The 21102-nt window shown below is 37.9% G+C and overlaps 1 protein-coding gene across 1 annotated transcript in view; it reads left to right on the top strand.

The window, feature by feature from the left end:
• TRAPPC3L (trafficking protein particle complex subunit 3L) overlaps positions 1-21102 on the top strand; it is a 43709-nt gene that overhangs the window by 7448 nt on the left and 15159 nt on the right. The gene's annotated exons all lie outside the window — the stretch shown is intronic.

Below are 21102 nucleotides of genomic sequence, written 5' to 3'. Positions count from 1 at the left end.
AATAAAGCTATTGTGAACAAAGGTAAATGCCTCCAGGCATTTAGGCATCTATAGATTTTTCTGACCACATTGTGTGTGTGGAGTATATGTCCCACACCAGGGAAAATGTTTTGAGGAGGTAAACAGAAGGGGAATGTAATAGGGCAACCCTGTAACATGCATGTCCCAAACCAATTTCTTTATATAATCATTTTCAGCACATGGAAGGAGGTAGTGTTTGGCTGTTACAGAGAATATTGTTGTAGCCATTTCATTCTCAGAGCAATGTTTTCCCAAGAGAAAAATAAAGCTTCCTGTAAATGTAGGTACTCTAAAAACCTTCACAGCCCTGATACATGAGAGACAACTTGGAATCATCTGGGAGCAGCTCAAATTCCTTAAATATGAGATCAGGAAATGCATCCTTAGCCAGAATTCCTTTAATTTGCAGACCTATGGTTATTAACCTAGTGTTGCCCACTTGTGGGAGACCTGGACAGTGTGCTTGGACACGAGATGTTTATGAGGTCCAGGTATACTGTCTCCAGGTTCTCATAACTGACCTATTAAGGTTCCCATTGCCATACACGACAGGGAGGCAATCCCTTCCCCACTGCCATACTTAATGCCATAGTTTAAGCCCTTTGTTGGACACTTGGAAAACCAATATGTGTATTTGTGAGTTTACTAGCTGCCTCTCAGCCTCCCTATAATATGTTTGGAAGTTGTTGGGATTTTTTTTTTTCCCCATGGAAATTTCACTTGGTTTTCTCTTCCATTGATTAAATAATGTTCAATAAATCCAGCAGGGATTCCCAGATTCTTCACTGTATGTGTGTTGATTTTGTAAAGTGGGAAGAGGAGGAAATGGGGAGTTAATGAATGAACATGAAGTTTTATCTTCAGTGAAGCAAGAATGAACTCTAGAGGTCTTTGTACAATGTTGTACCTATAATCAACAATAATGTACACTTAAAAATGTGTTAAAAGAGGAGGCCTCATATTAAATGTTCTTACCACGATAAAAAAAGTATAAAAGAAACAGGTCTGTTTGATATAAAGCTAAGAACATGTACAACATCCACTTTCCAAGACCTCTTCTCTAAACTTTTCGTGTCTTTCTGACCTTTCTGACATCATGTACATTCTTGTCTGCTCCTCCTGTCCTAAGGAATTGGAAAAGATTCACTCCTACTCCCACTCCCATGCAAGATTCCTTCTTGTCAGTGAAGAGACTTTTTCATCAGCCTCCTCTTGTGCAGAGGGGTTGCCTCCTGGACTTTGCATTTTTATTCAAAGGCCTGATTTCCTCCCTCGTAATCATATTCACTTCTGAAAAATGTTCTTTTACGTGTTAGCATGATGTCACCCAATTCAGGAGCATTTTAATATCCGACTTTAGTTATGTACTCACCCACTGATGCTTTGCTTATAAGTAGCAGTTTTCGTTAAAAGTCCTAGCTTTTGCACCATTATCTCATTAATCCTTGTAAGCTCTCTCAGGGGAAGAGGAGTCAAATGTTACAGAGTCAGATTTATAAATAAATAGGGCAAAGTCAGAGGAAGTTTACCATAGTCACATGCTGCCCGTAGAGCATAGCAGGGTCAGGAACAGAGCCGGGCTCTAATGGTTGTGACTTTTGTTTGGCTGCCCCCTCAGACCAGGCACTTACACAGAGTGCCATCACCACGCCTCTCAGGTGCTCAGCACCTTTGTACCGTGGCTTCCCCAGAGCTCCTGACCTCTGCCCTGATTCCAGAGAAGGAAAGAGAGGGAAATAGAGAAAGAATTTGAGGAGAATTGATTAGCTGAAGAAACCTATTGAAAGACTGACATAGGAACAGTTGCCTGAACTGATGCTCTACGCTGCTCTTCTTCTGAGAGGAGATGGTTATGTATCCCCAGGCATTAATAACATTCTTTAGGTATTAAGAACTATTCCAAATTGTTTCCCTCACTTTGCCTTTTCCAAAAGCCGGTCTCTATTACTGTGCTTCTGACAAAATTCTTTTGACAAGGTTTAGACTACAAATTGCACCATCTAGTGGTCTGAAGAGAAATCCCATGACAGAAGCCAAATCATTAATCAAAGATCTTTAGTCAGATCTTACGTTTTCTATAAAAGAAAAATGACAGACTAATTCTAAACTCATATTTCTGCAACATTAAAATGTATCCATTTTTAAAATGTGAATCTATTTTATACAAGTCCACTTTTTGGGTGATGCCTAAATTGTAAATAGGACATAATTTATAAAAATTGTTAGCAGCATTATAACATGATATTGAAAAGCTTTAAGTAATACAGATATTTTCTCCAGAAAACCTCAAAGTAATTCCCACCTATTATCTACTTTTCCTTACAAGGACCTTGTGATATGAAAAAGGCATCTATCATTAGCCCCATTTCACTGAATGAGGCTTTGATGTCAGCATGTCACATAGTAAGAAAAGCCAGCTTAGAATTTAATTCTTCTGACTTAATTCCAATGCTTTGTCCAAAAACTGTTTTTTTTTAAAATTTACCTTTGAAGGTTTTCTCCTGTTATTATCATTGTTCTGAAAAAAATGAAAACATGGAATTTGAAATAATAAAGTTACCATAACTGATTTAGCAATGAAGTACTTCATAGCAATGAAGTACTAGAAAGTTTAACCATAACTTAACAAGCATAAATCTCTTTCAGTTTATTATAAGGGCAAATAGGAAATGTAACTATACCTCTCTGTTGTCTAAGGTCTAAAAAACACCTCCTTAGTTACACAAAAGTGTATCTCATGGTTTCCAAACACATTAATGATATAAGTTTTATTATTAGGAGAAGCTAACTAGAGACAAACGATCTTTAAAATTAAGATGGTCATAAAGATGATCATAACTTGACAAGAAATATTATAATGTTGCCTTTTAAAAGTAATTTAAACACAAGGAGCTCTGATCCTTACCAGATTCAGAGCAATAGTCCAACCAAGTCAAATGTAATTGAGATTAAAAGGTAAGAGTCTACATCCTTCCCATTGTGTGACCTTGAGCAATCCATTTAGCCTGTCTGAACCTCAGTTTCTGTATCTAAATCTGAAATATGAGAACTCCTTCAGTTGTAGTTTCCTGTATTTCATATATTGCTTTCCCTAGCTAAAATCTGGTCACAGAACTGTAATCATAAATAGCTGAGGGTGGCAAGTTTGGCTTTCAAAGCCTTCCTCAAAATATCCATACCTTCTAGTTACTAGTATTGTTCACAGCTGCTTGGCCTACCACAAACTCTGCTCATGAAAGTTGGGAAAGCTTTTCACTGGCATGTCAGTGTCATTATGATGGTTGCTCTGAGGTGTATAGAAGGAATTTATCATTTTTCTGTATAAATAGCACATCACTGGTGTTGCTACAATAAAATGAAATTCTTAAATAGAGAAAAATACAGTATAGAATATATAAAAATATGAGAAGACTTGTAAAACTTGAAATTCTGATACTTAAGTTAAAAAATTGGAACCCAATATATGGCACTTATTGGAAATTCTGGAAAGCAAAAATGAGATCTTTTTCTTTAAATGGTATAAATTGAAATTTTACTTAAATAATGTGAACAAAGTTTCTTTTTGGTGAGTGATATAAAGTCAGTGAAATAATTGAAAGGAAATGTTCATAGAAGGCAATATAAATGAGGATGCTTAAAACGGGGAAGAAAATCTAAACAGTGAAGGCGATGAGCATGAGTTCTAGGGCAAAAGATTTAGGAATGTAATGTAGGAAGGAATTTAAAAGGCAGAGGGTCTTTTAACTGGATTTTTAAATTATAATGGAATGATCCATTTAAAATTACAGTTGAGTCTACAGAAAAGGATTCCAGCAAATCATGCAGTCATATTTCTTTTATCCTGCTTCTAATGTGAATGGACAAAACTGCCATGGTAAATCTACAAGGAATTCCAATATTTTGAGCCATAAAACTCCTAAGTCACTTTCGAATGGCCATAGAATTGCAATCTTTCATACAGATTTGTACTCAGAAGCACTGATTTGATACTTCCACAGGGACAACAAAATCTGACCCATTAATAGACATTTTCAGAAAGATGTGCCATGGCTTGGAAGGTGAATCAATAAGAGCCTGATCAGGAGATAGAAACCACACAATCATTCAGCAAGGAAGGTTTAATAAAACATTATGAATTATTTACAGAGGGTTAGCTACAAAGAAAACATACTCGATACCCTGTCACTAAGGGAAAATACCCAAAGGTAGTGAACATTTTAAAGGGAGTTCCCTCTTCCCAAGGCTGGGGTTCAAACATCTCTGAAGACTTGTGATTGTAGCCTATGAATGGTAGAAAAGGCCCCTTCTAGACTGAGACTGGTGGGGAGTGAATTATGGATTAAAATTGATAAGCAGGAAACTCCACTGGAGTGTATGTGGGCTGAAGCTGGCAGTGAGTGAGAACTAGCAAGTTAAAAAATTGGAACCCAATATATTGCTGGGAATTGAGCACCTCAGGGTATCCCACACACCACAAGACACCATTTCCAGCAAGAGCAAACCAAGAAAAGGCACATTAGAGTCAGGAAGAGAAGTCCCTTCTTCCTGCTGTGTACCTACAGAGCCTTCTACTGGCAAAGGAGAAATGTTTGCAAGATCCACCTCCAACATCACAAGCAGCACAATGCAGAGTGGGTTTGGGGCTGAAAGGCAAGAATCCAACAACCAGCACAGAAGGCATGAGCCACTGTGATTGTTACTTACATTTCTGTGGCTATATTTTACTACTTCGATAGCCTCATGTTTGACCCTATCCAAACTGCATGTCCACACAGGAAGTGTCTTAGCTCTAAGGGCAGCTCAGCTGTCTGGTCGAAAGGAGATGTGGCAAGAGATGCTGCATTCTCTTCTTAGCAGGCTGGTGTCAACTTCCTGCAGCTGAAGATGCAAAATAGACTGAAGAACACAATTCTCAATATGCAAACCTTTCTTCTTTCTGTTAAATACTGAGATTTATTAAATACAGTCTCACTCTTTGTCTATGAATTTCTATATAACCAAATCCATGTGCTCTCCCCTATAGCTATTAAATCTACTTTATTACTGTTAGAGGAGCTATTAAATGACACTATGGGGCAGGAACCCCAGAACACGGCTGACCAGAAGATTGTGCTCTCTTCCCTGGCTGTCCAAGACGTGAGATATGAGGTACAATGGCAGATTGGCACTTACGCTGCTACCTACCTGAAAGGTGTAGCTGGAGCTGAGGCTTAGATTTACAGCCTTAAGTTGACCTGGTCCATTTTCAAAATATCGATGCGTCTTGATGTGCCAAAGGGCGAAACTTAGTTTGCATTATAGGAGACGACAGGAGTTGCAGCATTGAGATGAGTAAGTTAACATGACAGAATAACCTTGGGAAGGTAAGGGAACTCATAATTAACCCTGTTTAGAACATGGTTATTTTCAAAATAGAGCAACACAAGTCTGCATTTTAGTTTAACGTTCAAGATTAAGAAAATTTCACTGTGTTTTGTGCCTGTTGATCTTCCAAGGATTTGATCTTGACCCTCTTCTTTTGTATATTCTTCTATTCTTCACCTAATTAGAGCAAAAGTGTTTTACAAAGAATGGAAAAAATATGTGTTTCTTTCAGGTTACGGTAATGTACATAAACTTTGTTTGATTTCATACTTTATTATCCAGTGAAGTTATCTTTCATTCTGGGGAAATTTCATTTCCCCATCACATCTGTAAGCTTTTAAGAGGAGGAACAGTTCAGGCATTCTTGGAGTATGGCCCACCATACCATGGCAAACCAGCATGCTGGCACATTTATTAGCCATTGCTAAAGTGGATTTAGAAAATTTTTGAAAATCTTGTCACATATCTAGACACTGTTGCTCCTCCTGTTCTGTCCAGAAAAGGGCAGGGCCCACATTAATCTCCAAATTAAAGACTTCTGTCCCTTCACCCATCCTCACTCCTGTCACCTGCAGAAGCCACCTTATTTCAAGCAATATTCACTACATTGAAAATCCAGTGCTTCAGAGCTGTTTAGTTGCTCTCAATAACAAACCCTCAGTTAACAGGATTTGAACTGCAGTAGGATCTTGGACAGGAAAAAAGCTGATTCTCTTTAAGTAATCGACAGTGAATTCATCTTGATACTTTTATTGAAATGTTTATTTTATCCCACTATGTAAGTAAGTGTAGAAGGTTCCAGAAGAGGGAGTTTCATTCTTGTTACACTGAGATCAATTATGATTACAAAAAGTAAGCATTAAACAGGTAACCAAATCACTAGATGTAACATTTTGCTTAACTTACTTAACAGGCATCTATCTTTTCCAGTTTACAATAAGAGCAAATAGAAAATACAATTGTACCTATCTCTGTTCTAAAAAGTATCTCAAGTATCTCTTTAGTTACACAAAAATGTACTTCATGCTTTCCAAACACATTTGTAATAAAGTTTTATTATTAGGAGAAGTTAGAGATAAAGTTGATTATTTAAATAAATCATTTCTATGTATTATGGAAAATATTTGAAATATATCCTAAAATTCATCATGGAGCCAAATTGTTTTAGGTAGACTCCTTTGCATTGCTGGTATTATATTATGTCAAGTCCTAGGGGTTTATTGTAAGGATATTCTGGGACACAACAGCTAAGACTCATAGAAGAACAAAAATTGGAAAATCCTTCAGTCTGTCTTGTCATCTCAGTAGCAGCCATTAGTGTTCCTTACTTCAGTCCTCCATCATTTTGGTGACTCACTTATTCTCTGCTTATTCTGCTTTAGTAGCTACCTGCTAATATATTTTTATTCTTCTTTATCTTCTCTTCCTGTCAATGATTCTGCTCCCTCACAGTTTTTGCTGCCTTATTGCTTCCGCTTAACCTCTTTTTCCAGGTATCTTGTCTTCTGCCCATTCACCCAAACAGACTCTCTCTGTGTATCTCATATTTAGAGTCCCAAATAGAGAGTCTTTAACCTGCCCAGTCATCACTTGCCCTCTGTTGGGTAGAGCTTTCTAGGCCCACAGCCAAACCATGGACAGACTGCTCGAGCTCGCAAATGCCCATCCTAGTCCATTACGTGTGGTCAGAAGGGCAGGGCAAAGAGCCACAGAGGCTGGTCATCACAGGAACCGCCTCAGGAAGGGCATTTGGTATGAAAAACACTCTGAGATTTCCCAAAATGGGGCAAAGAAATTGGTAAAGACCTCATTCTTCCTGTCTAAGAAATTAGTAACAGTAACTTATGAGTCTTACTTTACCTAGGAACCCTCTGCTCACATTATCATCTTTCCAGTGCTGGTGTGTGGTTTTCAGAGGCTAGGTTCCTGTACAGAATAGTGTAGGAAGCTCCACTTAGCATGCTAACTACAAGGTACTGAAGTAGAGGGAATTGTCTTTGGTATGCATTTCGCAGATTATAATCAAGTAAGCAAACCTTTAGAAAAAAAATGTTTCCCCTAAGAAGCAGTCTAAATGGGACCACACTGTCAGTAGAAAGTAAATATTTTAGACCATTAGCAACAGTAGAACAGACAGTTCTCAGAACAGTCTGCTGAGAGGGACACATTGGTGGAAGGGAGATAACCAAATTCTCCTAAGAAAAATGATGTATTACAGTGGATAGTATTAGGTTTTCTTTTGAATTTCTTATAGAGGAACCAATCAAAAAGTTTCCTTTGGTCTTTTAATCCTATGGGGATTTTGCTTTTGTTTCTTTTTCTAAATTTTTTTCAGTCCTTTCTCTTGGCATTTTGTGTTTTCTGAGAGAATGTTACCAGAGATTGACCTGATTTTTTATGTGAAGAGGAAACCTGCCCAGCCGAAGTGCCACCTTGAGCCAGGCTATTCCAGTCAGAGGCATCAGCGTGTCTTAGGTTTTTCCTTTCTCTTGAAAACAAAACAGTTTAATTCCTTATGCTTCTGTATTTTACTTTCCCTTCTTTCTTCTTTCTGATTACATCTTGATTCTTTCATTTCCTAAACAATGTACATTTAAAAAACACTTTCCTTAAATGTCACCGTATTTTACAATTCTGTGTATAAGCCTAAATGTAATGCACTCAGTACAATGTACAACACAGGAATTGTGTCGCATCATAATTATATGAACAAAATGAAGAGGCTTTTTTCCCTGTCCTTTGAATTTTCTTTCTTTAAGAAAATTTAAGTCCCAATTTTAAAGTTGCCTCTATTCCCTACCCCTTTCACCTCACCCCCCACACAAAGACAAAAGATGCACACACCCTTTCCTCTTACAACACAACTTACTTTAAGGGACAGACTATGAAGTGCAGCCTGAATGGCACAAAATAGAGGAAGACCTGAAGTCTTTTTACTACTAGGCAACCCGTGTGCTTGTCAAAATCTCTCACTGATGTGGGTGACTGTTTTTTGCTGATGATCTTAAAAGGTGACTCATTCATGCTTTCACCTCATCAGAGCTGGGAGCACATCACTGCCCCTGCCAAGGGGTCAGCCTCACCTAGTGATAACATGCCCTGGCTCAGCCTTTTGCCCTCCTGGATCTGGAGAGGCTCTGGGCTCCCCACACAGAATCTAAGGGAAGGTACCTTCCACTCAGCTCAAATTTAATGCACCTGCAGCAGCTCAGGGCTGTACCCAAGATAACCTGCGGGGAGATCCTTATGGTGCAGGGTGGGGCGCAGGGAGCCCGAGCTGGGCGGCTACCACTCATTTCACCTGCCACCAGCCAGCCAACAGCTGTAACTCAGTCACGAAGATTCCTCTATGGTAAAATACCTAGACACCTTGCCACTGTTTTATCCTAATTTGTGAATAGACATTTGAGAATTTAGCCATTACCGTAATGTGCCACTCATGCCCAATCCAAAAGACTGCAGCAGCAACTGAGGTGCTGGAATGGCAGAGGCCTCAGAGTCTAGGCTGGGTTTGAGAGCAGCCCATCCCTTACCAGGTGACTTGTGCAGGGAGGCTGGAGCAGCCAGGATAGGAGCCTCATGAAAGGCTCAGTAGTTAGTCCCGACAGTCTGGGCAGATGTGAACAGTGCAGGTTCACAAGCAACAAGGTGGCAGCTGGACACCAGGTCACAGAGAGCAGCTCTCACGGCAGTGCAGGCAAGCGGATCCCAGGGCTCAAGCACCCAATGGGCCTCATCTCAACACCTTCACAGGATTACTGCTTCTATTCATCCCTCAACAGAACAATGGAAGCAAATCAGATTAAGTCTATATAAAACATCTCTCTTTGCTATTAATTACTATTTCTCGATGGCCAACTGGCAATTTACTGGTAGGGACCTATCGAACTGCTTTCTGTTTTTCACTTTTTCCAACATATGGTATTAAAATAAGTGGGAGCCCTTGATAAACGGGACTAAATTCCATGGAAGTCACAGCACAACACCACACAGCATTCCAGAGAAGGCAGGCCTTACAGTTAGTTGAATAACAGACCATTTTCCTACTTAATAACATTTTTGAGCAGGGAAGAAGGAAATAGAAAAAAATTAAATCAAAAGAAAAATCCTTTATAGTCATAAAATTCTCAATATTTAAAACATGGTGAATGTTAACACCAAAAGGAACTCAAAAACATTTTGAGAATTTTTACCATCAGCCAGAAATATAGCAGATGGATTATTAAAAATAAGAAACTTGTTTTTGTTTAAACAAACATAACAATTTAGACTTTATTCTCTCTCTGAATAGGCAAGAACTGTCTTATATAAACACTCACACACTTGATCTATTCCCCTTTTACTCCTGGGAGGGGTGAGAAAAGAAAAGCATAGGATGTTTTCTTTTGTGGAAAAGCATGTGTGCATAGCTACAATGTCTGTGGGGTGTGTGGAATGATTGCATCTACCCTAGAAGACCACGTCAATTACTATGACTGTTCCAATATGAAGGCAAGGCACCTGTAGGAAAATTACCCTTAAACCTTTATTTTGACTACCTTTGCACAACATTATTTTTCCTTTTGTCACAGAGAAGTATCTTAAGGCTCTATATTCTCACTAAATTCTGTAAGTTATTTCCTCTCACTTATGAATGTTCATCTTTCTCTTCTGTTTATGATCAGTTCTTACAGGAAATCTGTCTTTATCTAGCTGTCTCGTCTCCCTGCACTATTACCAAAGACGTTCTAGTGGGGAGTTTTTAATCTTCCAGAAATCTCAACACATACAAATCTAGGCTGTCCTAACTTTCCTTTGGAGATTCTTGGTTTTATTTTTAAAGCTTAACTTTTTTAGATGAAATTCCTGTGACTGACTTAACTAGACCTAAAAGTATGGATGGAAAACAGTAAGTGTTGGCAACATTCTATCAATGTAACTGCTTACATGAAATTCTTTACCAGCGGATGAAAACTATAAAGGGAAACTCTAGGAAACAAAACCCCAAGGGCTGAAGCAGGATCTGTCCTGGCCTGAGGATTCAGGGACCCACTGGGGAGGCAAGCCATGGTGTGATTCATCCCTGCTTGGTGTGGTTCTTAGTTTGTGTCCAAAGTAAGATTTTGTGCAGCCTTGCTCTGATCTTTCAATGTTGCTCAGGGGAATGGTTATCAATTCTTACTGCTCCACAGAATCACCTGGGGCTTTTTCCCCAAAAGCCTAATGAGCAGGCCCTACTTTTAACCAATAAATCATGGTCTCTGGAAATAAGGTCCAGGTATCAGCTCCCCAAGTTATCTTGTTGGGCATCCACTGCTTTAGAGGAAATCCTTCAGACTGTTCCTTGGTGCTCCAGGGTGATTTCTTAGAGGCCAGGGACATGTGAGAGCCTCCATGCCTCTAGACCTCCATCCAAATTCTTCCAGGACTACCTCTCACTTTATCTCTTGGGTTTCAAATAAAATTGTCACTGCAAAAGAAATGGAAAACACCAGAGAGACATAATAAAGATAGTCCTGATGGAAACAGAGCTCAGCCCACCAATGGTATGATGAGTTTATCTCTTGGGGAGGAGAAAGGGAGAGAAACTGTGTCTTCCAAGACATTTGCTCCAAAGAAAATGGAAACTAATGAAACACTAGTTTGTAACTGTATATTTCTTTTAACTGATTTACTGCATATATAGCATCAGGGAAATTCTATTATAATTCACCAGTTGTTTAAGGAAGCAAGCCATTTACAACACGAATTACTATTCTTCATATATTACTATTTCTCCCATGACACAAATACCAACAAAACCCCTGGGAGAAATAATCATGTTCTACTAATACCATTAGCAATCATTTTTATTGCAGAAGCCCATCCCTTTATGTAAAAATCTAGGAATAAGATGTTACAATGCAACTAATAACCATTTTATAGATCATGTGCTCTGAAAAAGGATGCACGTATTTAGAGGTATTCTTTTTAAGCAAAATTACTATCACTTGAGTTCATACTTTTCTTACTTTATCCTATTCTTTGAAATGATCTAGAGAATGTGATTTGCTGAATTAATTAAAATAAATCATTTTCCCCATTTTAATCTCAGTTTTCATACAATTTAAGATTTTTAAGGATTTTTCTCTGGCATTGGTGAGGCTGTAGGTCAGGAAATCAAAAACTACAAAAACACAGTAATGCAGACAGAAAAATGGGCTCTAAAAGACATAAAAATTAAAGTTTGGAGACTACTCTTAATCTTCTATGAACTTTTCATAGTTGAAAATTCCTTCTTTATCAATTGTCATATTTATCTAAGAAATAAATTTGGAAGTTGACCTTACTGATGAGCAGCATAATTTGATCATAACTGTACCAAATATCTTGAAACCCATGGTTAAAAAGCTGTGCAGAATGGGAAAGAGGCCAGCGGCCCTGACAGAGACCAGAAAAGCTGGAAATAGATATCAATTCCCAAGAGTATACTAAAAAGCCAGTTGGCTGGGAATTCACATCCTGTTAGTTGTAAAATTTAGGATGACAGAAAGAAACTCTAGGGTGTACTTATCCAACACTCTAATTTTACAAATGAGGGAACATTCTTTTAAACATTAAATGACTACTTGAGATTCCACCAACATGAGGCCGCGTTTGTGTGGTGGAAGTTAAGAGTCAGACAAATTCAGGTCCAGATTTAGGCTCTATCTCTCTTATCTGTGACTTAAAAATTTTACACTTTAGTGTTATTCATAAAAATAGAAACAATAATACTCCCCAGTATACTTGTGAAATGTTAAATAGAAATCATATGTAAAGTATCCAGCACATAATAGGTATTCAATAAATGTTCATTCTGTCTTTCCTCTTTACTGGAGAAGCAAAATGTAAAATATGATGTCTCTTATCGCTAGACAGGTATTCTTTCTGCATAAATCAATATTAACAAACAACTGAACAATGGAAATATTATTTGAAGTTCCCTCCTGTCTCAAATATGACATTTTATGTATGTAATAAGTATGTTCCAACCCCTAACCTAACACCCTTGATCAAAATCCTACTCAAATAATTATAAGTACAAAGCCACTGACACTTGCCTTGCCTACAAGTAATGTAAGCCTCCTTGTGGGGTTTCCTTCTGTGCTCAAAGCTCCAGCCTCAGCAGTTCAGCTTACCATCTGGCCTGTCCTAAAATCTCATACATCCCAGGACACATTTAGGGCAGCATTAAGGTTTAGTCAGAAGCCACTTCTATAAATTATTAGAACTGGAGCTAGATCCTTCCTTGTTCTAGCTTCTAAGGGCAGTCTAGGGTGCCTTGGAAATTTTGGGCAGTGATGGATGTAAGATGAATCAAGGCAGCAACCAAAAAAAGGAGAAAAATCTTCATCCTTGTGGCAGCCACATAAGACATCCACATACAGATCCACTGCTCCTTGCTATTTACCTCATAGGTCAGGGGCTGCAAATATCAAAAAGCCAAGTGTTAAGTCTATGCTGGTTGCATGGCAGAATGAAGGGTTGCAGAGGAGTGACAAGAGGGAGAGAGGGTGGGCTTAGTTGAAACAAGAATTAAGGCCACAAGATTCACTTAGTTTGTTAAAAAGATTATTAAATCAATGAAATTCCTATAGGAACATAGCAGTGACTTAGTTCTGAATCTGAAACCATAATGTTTCTTGAAAATCATATACAGCAATAAGGTGATGAAGGGGAAACTCACAAACTCCATTATTTTGAAACTAAAGAAAATGTTTCTCCATAATGAAAATATAACTTTTGCAGAGAAAATTGACCCAGTAGTTCTATCTTAAGGCATATATAGTAATATTATTGGACTTTAACTATAAAGAATAATCCTGTGAGGATACAGCAAAAACATCGTGTTAGTAATAAATCAAGATGGCATCTAGTATTTCCTTAGCAACATTTAATGACAGAAAGCAATGGAGTAACACAAAATATACTCAAGTAGTGAAAGTGTGAAACAGCTAAGCTGTCCTTCAAATAGAGAACAGACTAATACTTTGAATACAGAAATTCAGGGAATAGTATTCCTGAGAACGTTTTCTGAGAATACTAGAAGGTAAACTCCAGGCAAGCAGGAGTTGATTGACTAAACTTCAGCAAAAGAACTGAGGAGCGTGTACAATTTATTTCCTTGAAAAACTATTATGAAAGCTTTCAAACGTACAAAAATATAAAACTAATATGTAATAAATCCCATGTACCTATTATTCAGCTTTAATCATTATCAATATTTTGCATATCTTGTTTCATTTTTCAGCTCTCCCTTTTGTTCTGAAATACTTTGAAGAAAATTTTACACATTATTATTCCAGACTAGAATAACATAAATATTTTGGTATGTAACTGACAAGGACTTTTTAAAAAACATAAATCACCACAGTATTATCATGAAAAACAAAATGAAAAATTCCCTGTAATCATCTAATATCCATTTTATACCCATCCGTATTACCCTAATGATCTCAGAAATATCCTGTTGTAGTTGGTTGTTTGAAACAGGATGCAAGTAAGGCCCACATGTTGTTTCTGTTTACTGTATCTCTTATGCAGTTCTTATTCTTCCTTTTATAATGTCATTGGTCTGTGCAACACTATGTCATATGTCAAATAGAATGTCTTATATTCTCGGTTTATTTGATTGCTTCCTCATGATGCTAATTAAATTATTATTTTGCCTGTGTTTCCTGGAAGCTAGTTCTTTAGTCTAAGGTCTTGGTTAGATTCATATTCAATTTTTTAGGAAACAATATTTTATAGGTGGTACCATGCACTTACTCTTTCACTGCATAACATTAGGAGGCACATAGTATTTGTCCATTTTTAGGGATGATAAGATGGATGAATGGCTTCCAATTGCATAGTCCTTACCCCAGCATGCTTTCACCTGGTAGTTTAGAATTCATTATTTATTGCCCAGATACATTACATCACTAGAGTTTGAAAAATGGTGGTTTTCTAATTCTGAAAAGCCCAACAAAGAATAAAACAGTAAATGAAAAGTAGAGAAGTATAAAACTTATATACATAAAGTAATAGCTTTTTCATGTACTCAAATAACCATCTCTTAGAAATATAATGGAAAAAAGAAACCATATAAAATAGAAGCAAAGAAGAATACCTACAAATATACAAAACTTGCAAAACTCATGTGAGGAAAACTATAAAATATTCCCAAAGGACAAGGCAGCCTTGAATAAATGGAAAATAAATGGAAAGGCACCCCATCCATGTTCTCAGATACAATGGATAGCATCATAACAAAGATGTCTGACTCAGCAGATCTGAGGTGAGGCTCAAGATTCTGAATTTCTACTAGCCTGCCTTCTCCAGCATGGCCTGATTGATGCTTCAGAGCAGTTGTTCTTAAGATGTGATCCCTGGACCAACAACATAAGCCTCACATGATAAGTCATGAGAATTGCAAATGCTCCTGCCTCACCCTAGAGCTCAGGGATTGACATTTAAATAAGCCCTCCAGATGATTTCAACATGGGCAAAAGTTTGAAAACCAGTACTCCAGCACTTCTTTTTTTTTAAATTTATTTTATTAAGGTATGATTGATATACACTCTTATGAAGGTTTCACATGAAAAACAAAGTGGTTACTACATTTACTCATATTATCAAGTCCCCACCAATACCCCAATGCAGTCACTGTCCATCAGTGTAGTAAGATACCACAGATCCACTACGTGCCTTCTCTGTGCTATACTGTTCTCCCCATGATGCCCCATACCATGTGTAGTAAACATAATACCCCTCAATCCCCTTCTCCCTCCCTCCCCACCTGCCCTCCCACACCCCTCCCCTTTGGTAACCACTAGTTTATTCTTGGAGTCTCTGAGTCTGCTGCTATTTTGTTCCTTCAGTTTTGCTTCATTGTTATACTCCACAAATGAGGGAAATCATTTGGCATTTGTCTTTCTCTGCCTGGCTTATTTCACTGAGCATAATGTCCTCCAGTTCCATCCATGTTGTTGCAAATGGTAGGATTTGTTTCTTTCTTATGGCTGAATAGTATTCCACTGTGTATATGTACCACAACTTCTTTATCCATTCGTCTACTGATGGACACTTAAGTTGCTTCCACATCTTGGCTATTGTAAAAAGTGCTGCGATAAACATAGGGGTGCATATGTCTTTTTGAATCTGAGAAGTTGTATTCTGTGGGTAAGTTCCAAGGAGTGGGATTCCCGGGTCAAATGGTATTTCTATTTTTAGTTTTTTGAGGAACCTCCATATTGCTTTCCACAATGGTTGAACTAGCTTACATTCCCACCAGCAGTATAGGAGGGTTCCCCTTTCTCCGCATCCTCGCCAGCATTTATTGTTCTTAGTCTTTTCAATGATGGCCATACTTACTGGTGTGAGGTGATATCTCATTGTGGTTTTAATTTGCATTTCCCTGATGATTAATGATGTGGAGCATCTTTTCATGTGTCTGTTGGCCATCTGAATTTCTTCTTTGGAGGACTGTCTCTTCATATCCTCTGCCCATTTGTTAATCAGGTTATTTGCTTTTTGGGTGTTGAGGCATCTAAGTTCTTTATATATTTTGGATGTTAACCCCTTGTCAGATATGTCATTTACAAATATATTCTCCCATAGTGTAGGATGCCTCTTTGTTCTGTTGATGGTGTCCTTTGCCATACAGAAACTTTTTAATTTGATGTAGTCCCATGAGTTCACTTCTGCTTTTGTTTCCCTTTCTTGAGGAGATGCATTCAGAAAGAAGTTGCTCATGCTTATATTCAAGAGATATTTTGCCTATGTTGTCTTCTAAGAGTTTTATGGTTTCATGCATTACATTAAAGTCTTTAATACATTTTGAGTCTTTTGTGTATGGAGTTAATCAATAATCCAGTTTCATTCTCTTGCATGTAGCTGTCCAGTTTTGCTAACACCAGCTGTTTGAAGAGGCTGTCATTTCCCCATTGTATGTCCATGGCTCCTTTATCGTATCTTAATTGACCATATATGGTTGGTTTATTTCAGTGCTCTCTAGTCTGTTCCATTGGTCTATGGGTTTGTTCTTGTGCCAGTACCAAATTGTCTTGATTACTATGGCTTTGTAGTAGAGCTTGAAGTTGGGGAGTGTAATGCCCCCAGTTTTATTCTTCCTTCTCAGAATTGCTTTGGCTATTTGAGGTCTTTTGTGGTTCCATATGAATTTCAGAATGATTTGTTGTAGTTCATTGAAGAATGCTCTTTGCATTTTGATAGGAATTGCATTGAATCTACAGATTGCTTTAGGCAGAATGACCATTTTGACAATATTAATTCTTCCTATCCATGAGCATAGAATGAGTTTCCATTTATTGGTATCTTCTTTAATTTCTCTTAAGAGTGTCTTGTAGTTTTCAGGGTATAGGTCTTTCACTTCCTTGGTTAGGCTTATTCCTAGGTATTTTATTCTTTTTGATAAACTGTGAATGGAATTGTTTTCCTGATTTCTCTCTCTGCTAGTTCTTTGTTAGTGTATAGGAATGCCACAGATTTCTGTGTATTAATTTTGTGTCCTGCAACTTTGCTAAATTCAGATATTAGATCTATTAGTTGTGGAGTGGATTCTTTAGGGTTTTTTTTATATACAATAGCATGTCATCTGCAAACAGGGACAGTTTAACTTCTTCCTTGCCAATCTGGATGCCTTTTATTTCTTTGTGTTGTCTGATTCCGTATTTAGGACCTCCAGTACGATGTTGAATAGAAGTGGGGAAAGTGGGCATCCTTCTCTTGTTCTTGATCTTAGGGGAAAAGCTTTCAGCTTCTCGCTGTTAAGTATGATGTTGGCTGTGGGTTTGTCATATATGGCCTTTATTGTGTTGAGGTACTTGTCCTCTATAGCCATTTTGTTGAGAGTTTTTATCATGAATGGATGTTGAATTTTGTTGAATTCTTTTTCAGCATCTGTTTATATGATCATATGGTTTTTGTCCTTGTTTTGTTGATGTGGTGGATGATGTTGATGGATTTTCGAATGTTGTACTGTCCTTGCATCCCTGGAATAAATCCTACTTGATCATGATGGATGACCTTTTTGATGTATTTTTGAATTTGGTTTGCTAATATTTTGTTGAATATTTTTGCGTCTATGTTCATCAGGGATATGAGTCTGTAATTATCTTTTTTTGTGGTGTCTTTACCTGGTTTTGGTATTAGAGTGATGCTGGCCTCATAGAATGAGTTTGGAAGTATTCCCTCTTCTTCTACTCTTTGGAAAACCTTAAGGAGGATGGGTATTAGGTCCTCACTAAATGTTTTATACAATTCAGCAGTGAAGCCATCTGTTCCAGAGGTTTTGTTCTTAGGTAGTTTTTTGATTATGAGTTCAGGTTCATTGCTCGTAATAGGTCTGTTCAGATTTTCTGTTTCTTTCTTGGTCAGCCTTGGAAGGTCGTATTTTTCTAGAAAGTTGTCCATTTCTTCTAGGTTATCCAGTTTGTTACCATATAATTTTTCATAGTATTCTCTAACAATTCTTTGTATTTCTGTGGTGTCCATAGTGATTTTTCCTTTCTCATTTCTGATTCTGTTTATGTGTGTAGACTCTCTTTTTTTCTTGATAAGTCTGGCTAAGGGTTTATCTATTTTGTTTGTTTTCTCAAAGAACCTGCTCTTGCTTTCATTGATTCTTTCTATTGTTTTATTCTTCTTGATTTTATTTATTTCTGCTCTAATCTTTATTATGTCCCTCCTTCTACTGACTTTGGGCCTCATTTGTTCTTCTTTTTCTAGTTTCATTAATTGTGAGTTTAGACTGCTTATTTGTGATTGTTCTTCTTTCCTGAGGTAGGCCTGAATTGCAGTATACTTTCCTCTTAGCACAGCCTTGGCTGTGTCCCACAGATTTTGCAGTTTTGAATTATTGTTGTAATTTGTGTCCATACATTGCTTGATCTTTGTTTTTATTCAGTCATTGATCCATTGGTTATTTAGGAGCATGTTGTGAAGCCTGCATGTGTTTGTGGGATTTTTCATTTTCGTTATGTAATTTAATATTCGTTTCATACCTTTGTGGTCTGAGAAACTGGGTGGTACAATTTCAACCTTATTTAATTTACTGAGGCTCTTTTTGTGGACTAGTATATGGTCTATTCTTGAAAATGTTCCATGTGCACTTGAGAAGAATGTTTATTCTGCTGCTTTTGGGTATAGAGTTCTGTAGATGTCTGTTAGGTCCATCTGTTCTAATGTGTCGTTCAGTGCCTGTGTCTCCTTACTTATCTTCGGTCTGGTTGACCTGTCCTTCAGAGTGAGTGGAGTGTTGAAGTCTCCTAGAATGAATGCATTGCATTTTATTTCCCTTTTTAATTCAGTTAGTAGTTGTTTCACATATATAGGTGCTCCTGTGTTGGGAGCATAGATATTTATAATGGTTAAATCATCTTGTTGGATTGACCCCTTTATCATTATGTAATATCCTTCTTTGTCTCTTGTGACTTTCTTGGTTTTGAAGTCTATTTTGTCTAATACAAGTACTGCAACAGCTGCTTTTTTCTCTCTATTAGTTGTGTGAAATATTTTTTCTTCCCTTACCCTTTAAACTGTGTATGTCTTTTGGTTTAAGATGAGTCTCTTATAGGCAGCATATAGATAGGTCTTGTTTTTTTTATCCATTCAGTGACTCTATGTCTTTTGATTTGTGCATTCAGTCCATTTACATTTAGGGTGATTATCGATAGGTATGTACTTTTTGCCATTGCAGGCTTTAGATTTGTGGTTACCAAAGGTTCAAAGTTAACTTCCTTACTTTCTAAGAGTCTAACGTAACTCACTTAATATGCTATTATAAACACAATCTAAGGGTTCTTTTCTTTTTCTCCTTTTTCTTCCTCCTCCACTCTTTATATATTAGGTATCATACTCTGTACTCTTTGTCTATCCCTTGATTTACTTTGGGAATAGTTTATTTAATTTTGCATTTGCTTAATAATTAGCTGTTCTACTTTCTTTACTGTGCTTTTATTTCCTCTCTGTCTTAGTAATTAGATGTTCTACTTTCTTTACTGTGCTTTTATTTCCACCTAATAAGGTGACAGCTATTAAACCTTAGGAACACTTCCCTCTATAGCAGTCCCTCCAAAATAGACTGTAGAGATGGTTTGTGGGAGGTGAATTCTCTCAGCTTTTGCTTATCTGGAAATTGTTTAATCCCTCCTTCAAATTTAAATGATAACCTTGCTGGATAAAGTAATCCTGGTTCCAGGCCTTTCTGCTTCATTGCATTAAATACATCATGCCACTCTCTTCTGGCCTGCAAGTTTCTGCTGAGAAGTCTGATGTTAGCCTGATGGGTTTTCCTTTGTATGTGATCTTATTTCTCTCTCTGGCTGCTTTTAATAGTCTGTCTTTATCCTTGATATTTTCCATTTTAATTACTATATGTCTTGGTGTTGTCTTCCTTGGGTCCCTTGTGTGGGGAGATCTGTGCACCTCCATGGCCTGAGAGACTATCTCCTTTCCCAGATTGGGGATGTTTTCAACAATTACCACATCAAAGACATTTTCTATCCCTTTTTCTCTCTTCTTCTTCTGCTGGTACCCCTATAATGCGAATGTTTTTCCGTTTGGATTGGTCACACAGCTCTCTCAGTATTCTTTCATTCTTGGGGATCCTTTTTTCTCTCTGTGCCTCAGCTTCTTTGAATTCCTCTTCTCTTGTTTCTATTTCATTTATCATCTCCTCCACCATATCCAACCTGCTTTTAGTACCCTCCATTGTGTTCTTCAATGATTGGATATCTGACCGGAATTCATTTCTGAGTTCTTGAATATGTTTCTCTACCTCCATTAGCATGTTAATGATTTTTAGTTTGAACTCCTTTTCAGCAAATTCCCAAGGTCCATGTCATTTAAATCTTTCTTGGGAGTTGTATTAATAATTTTACTCTGGACCAGGTTCCTTTGGCTTTTCATATTTGTATATGGCGCCGTCTAGTGTCCAGAAGCTCTACTCTCTGGAAGTGCTCAGCCCCTAAATCAATGTCGGGGGTCAACACCACAGGGGAGTGGTATTGGTGCCTGCGGGGAGGAACGCGCTGTTTCCTGCTTCCCGGCTGCTGTGCCTGTCTCCACTGTCTGAACCAGTGGACCGAGCACACAGGTATAAGGTTTTGTCCCAGAGCACCTGGATATGGATCCCTGCTTTCCACAAGTGGCTGGAATCTCAGTCTCTCCATTAATTCTGCCTGCTTAGCTTTCCAACCCCGTAATTACGAGAGTATCATGAAAGCAAAAATGTAGGTTTGTGCTCCCAGAGCAGATCTCCGGAGTAGGTATTCAGCAGTTCCAGGCCCCCACTTCCTCCCTGCTCAGTTTCTCTTCCTTCTGCTGGTGAGCTGGGATGGGGGAAGAGCTCGGGTCCCTCTGGGACACAGCTTTGGTACATTACCCTGTTCTGTGAGGTCTGCTCTTTTCTCCAGGTGTATGCAGTCTGGCACAGCCCTCAATACAACCAGGATTTGTTGTATTAATTATATTTTCATATTACATGCAGTTTTAGAAGGAAGCCTCTGTCTCACCTCTCACGCTGCCATCTTTAATCCTCCTCAGCACTTCTAAAATTTAGGTTGCATAGGAGTCATCTTAGATCTTGTTAAACTGCAGACTTAATCCAGCAGGTCTGAGATAGGGTCTGTTTCTGCATTTCTAACAAAATTCCTCATGATATGATGCTGACGATTTGAATACAACATGTTGAAGAACAAGACTAGAAGACAA

This window comes from Manis javanica, chromosome 13, assembly GCF_040802235.1.
Source record: "Manis javanica isolate MJ-LG chromosome 13, MJ_LKY, whole genome shotgun sequence".
In the NCBI taxonomy this organism is placed as follows: domain Eukaryota; kingdom Metazoa; phylum Chordata; class Mammalia; order Pholidota; family Manidae; genus Manis; species Manis javanica.
This window is presented reverse-complemented; position numbering and strand designations above follow the sequence as displayed.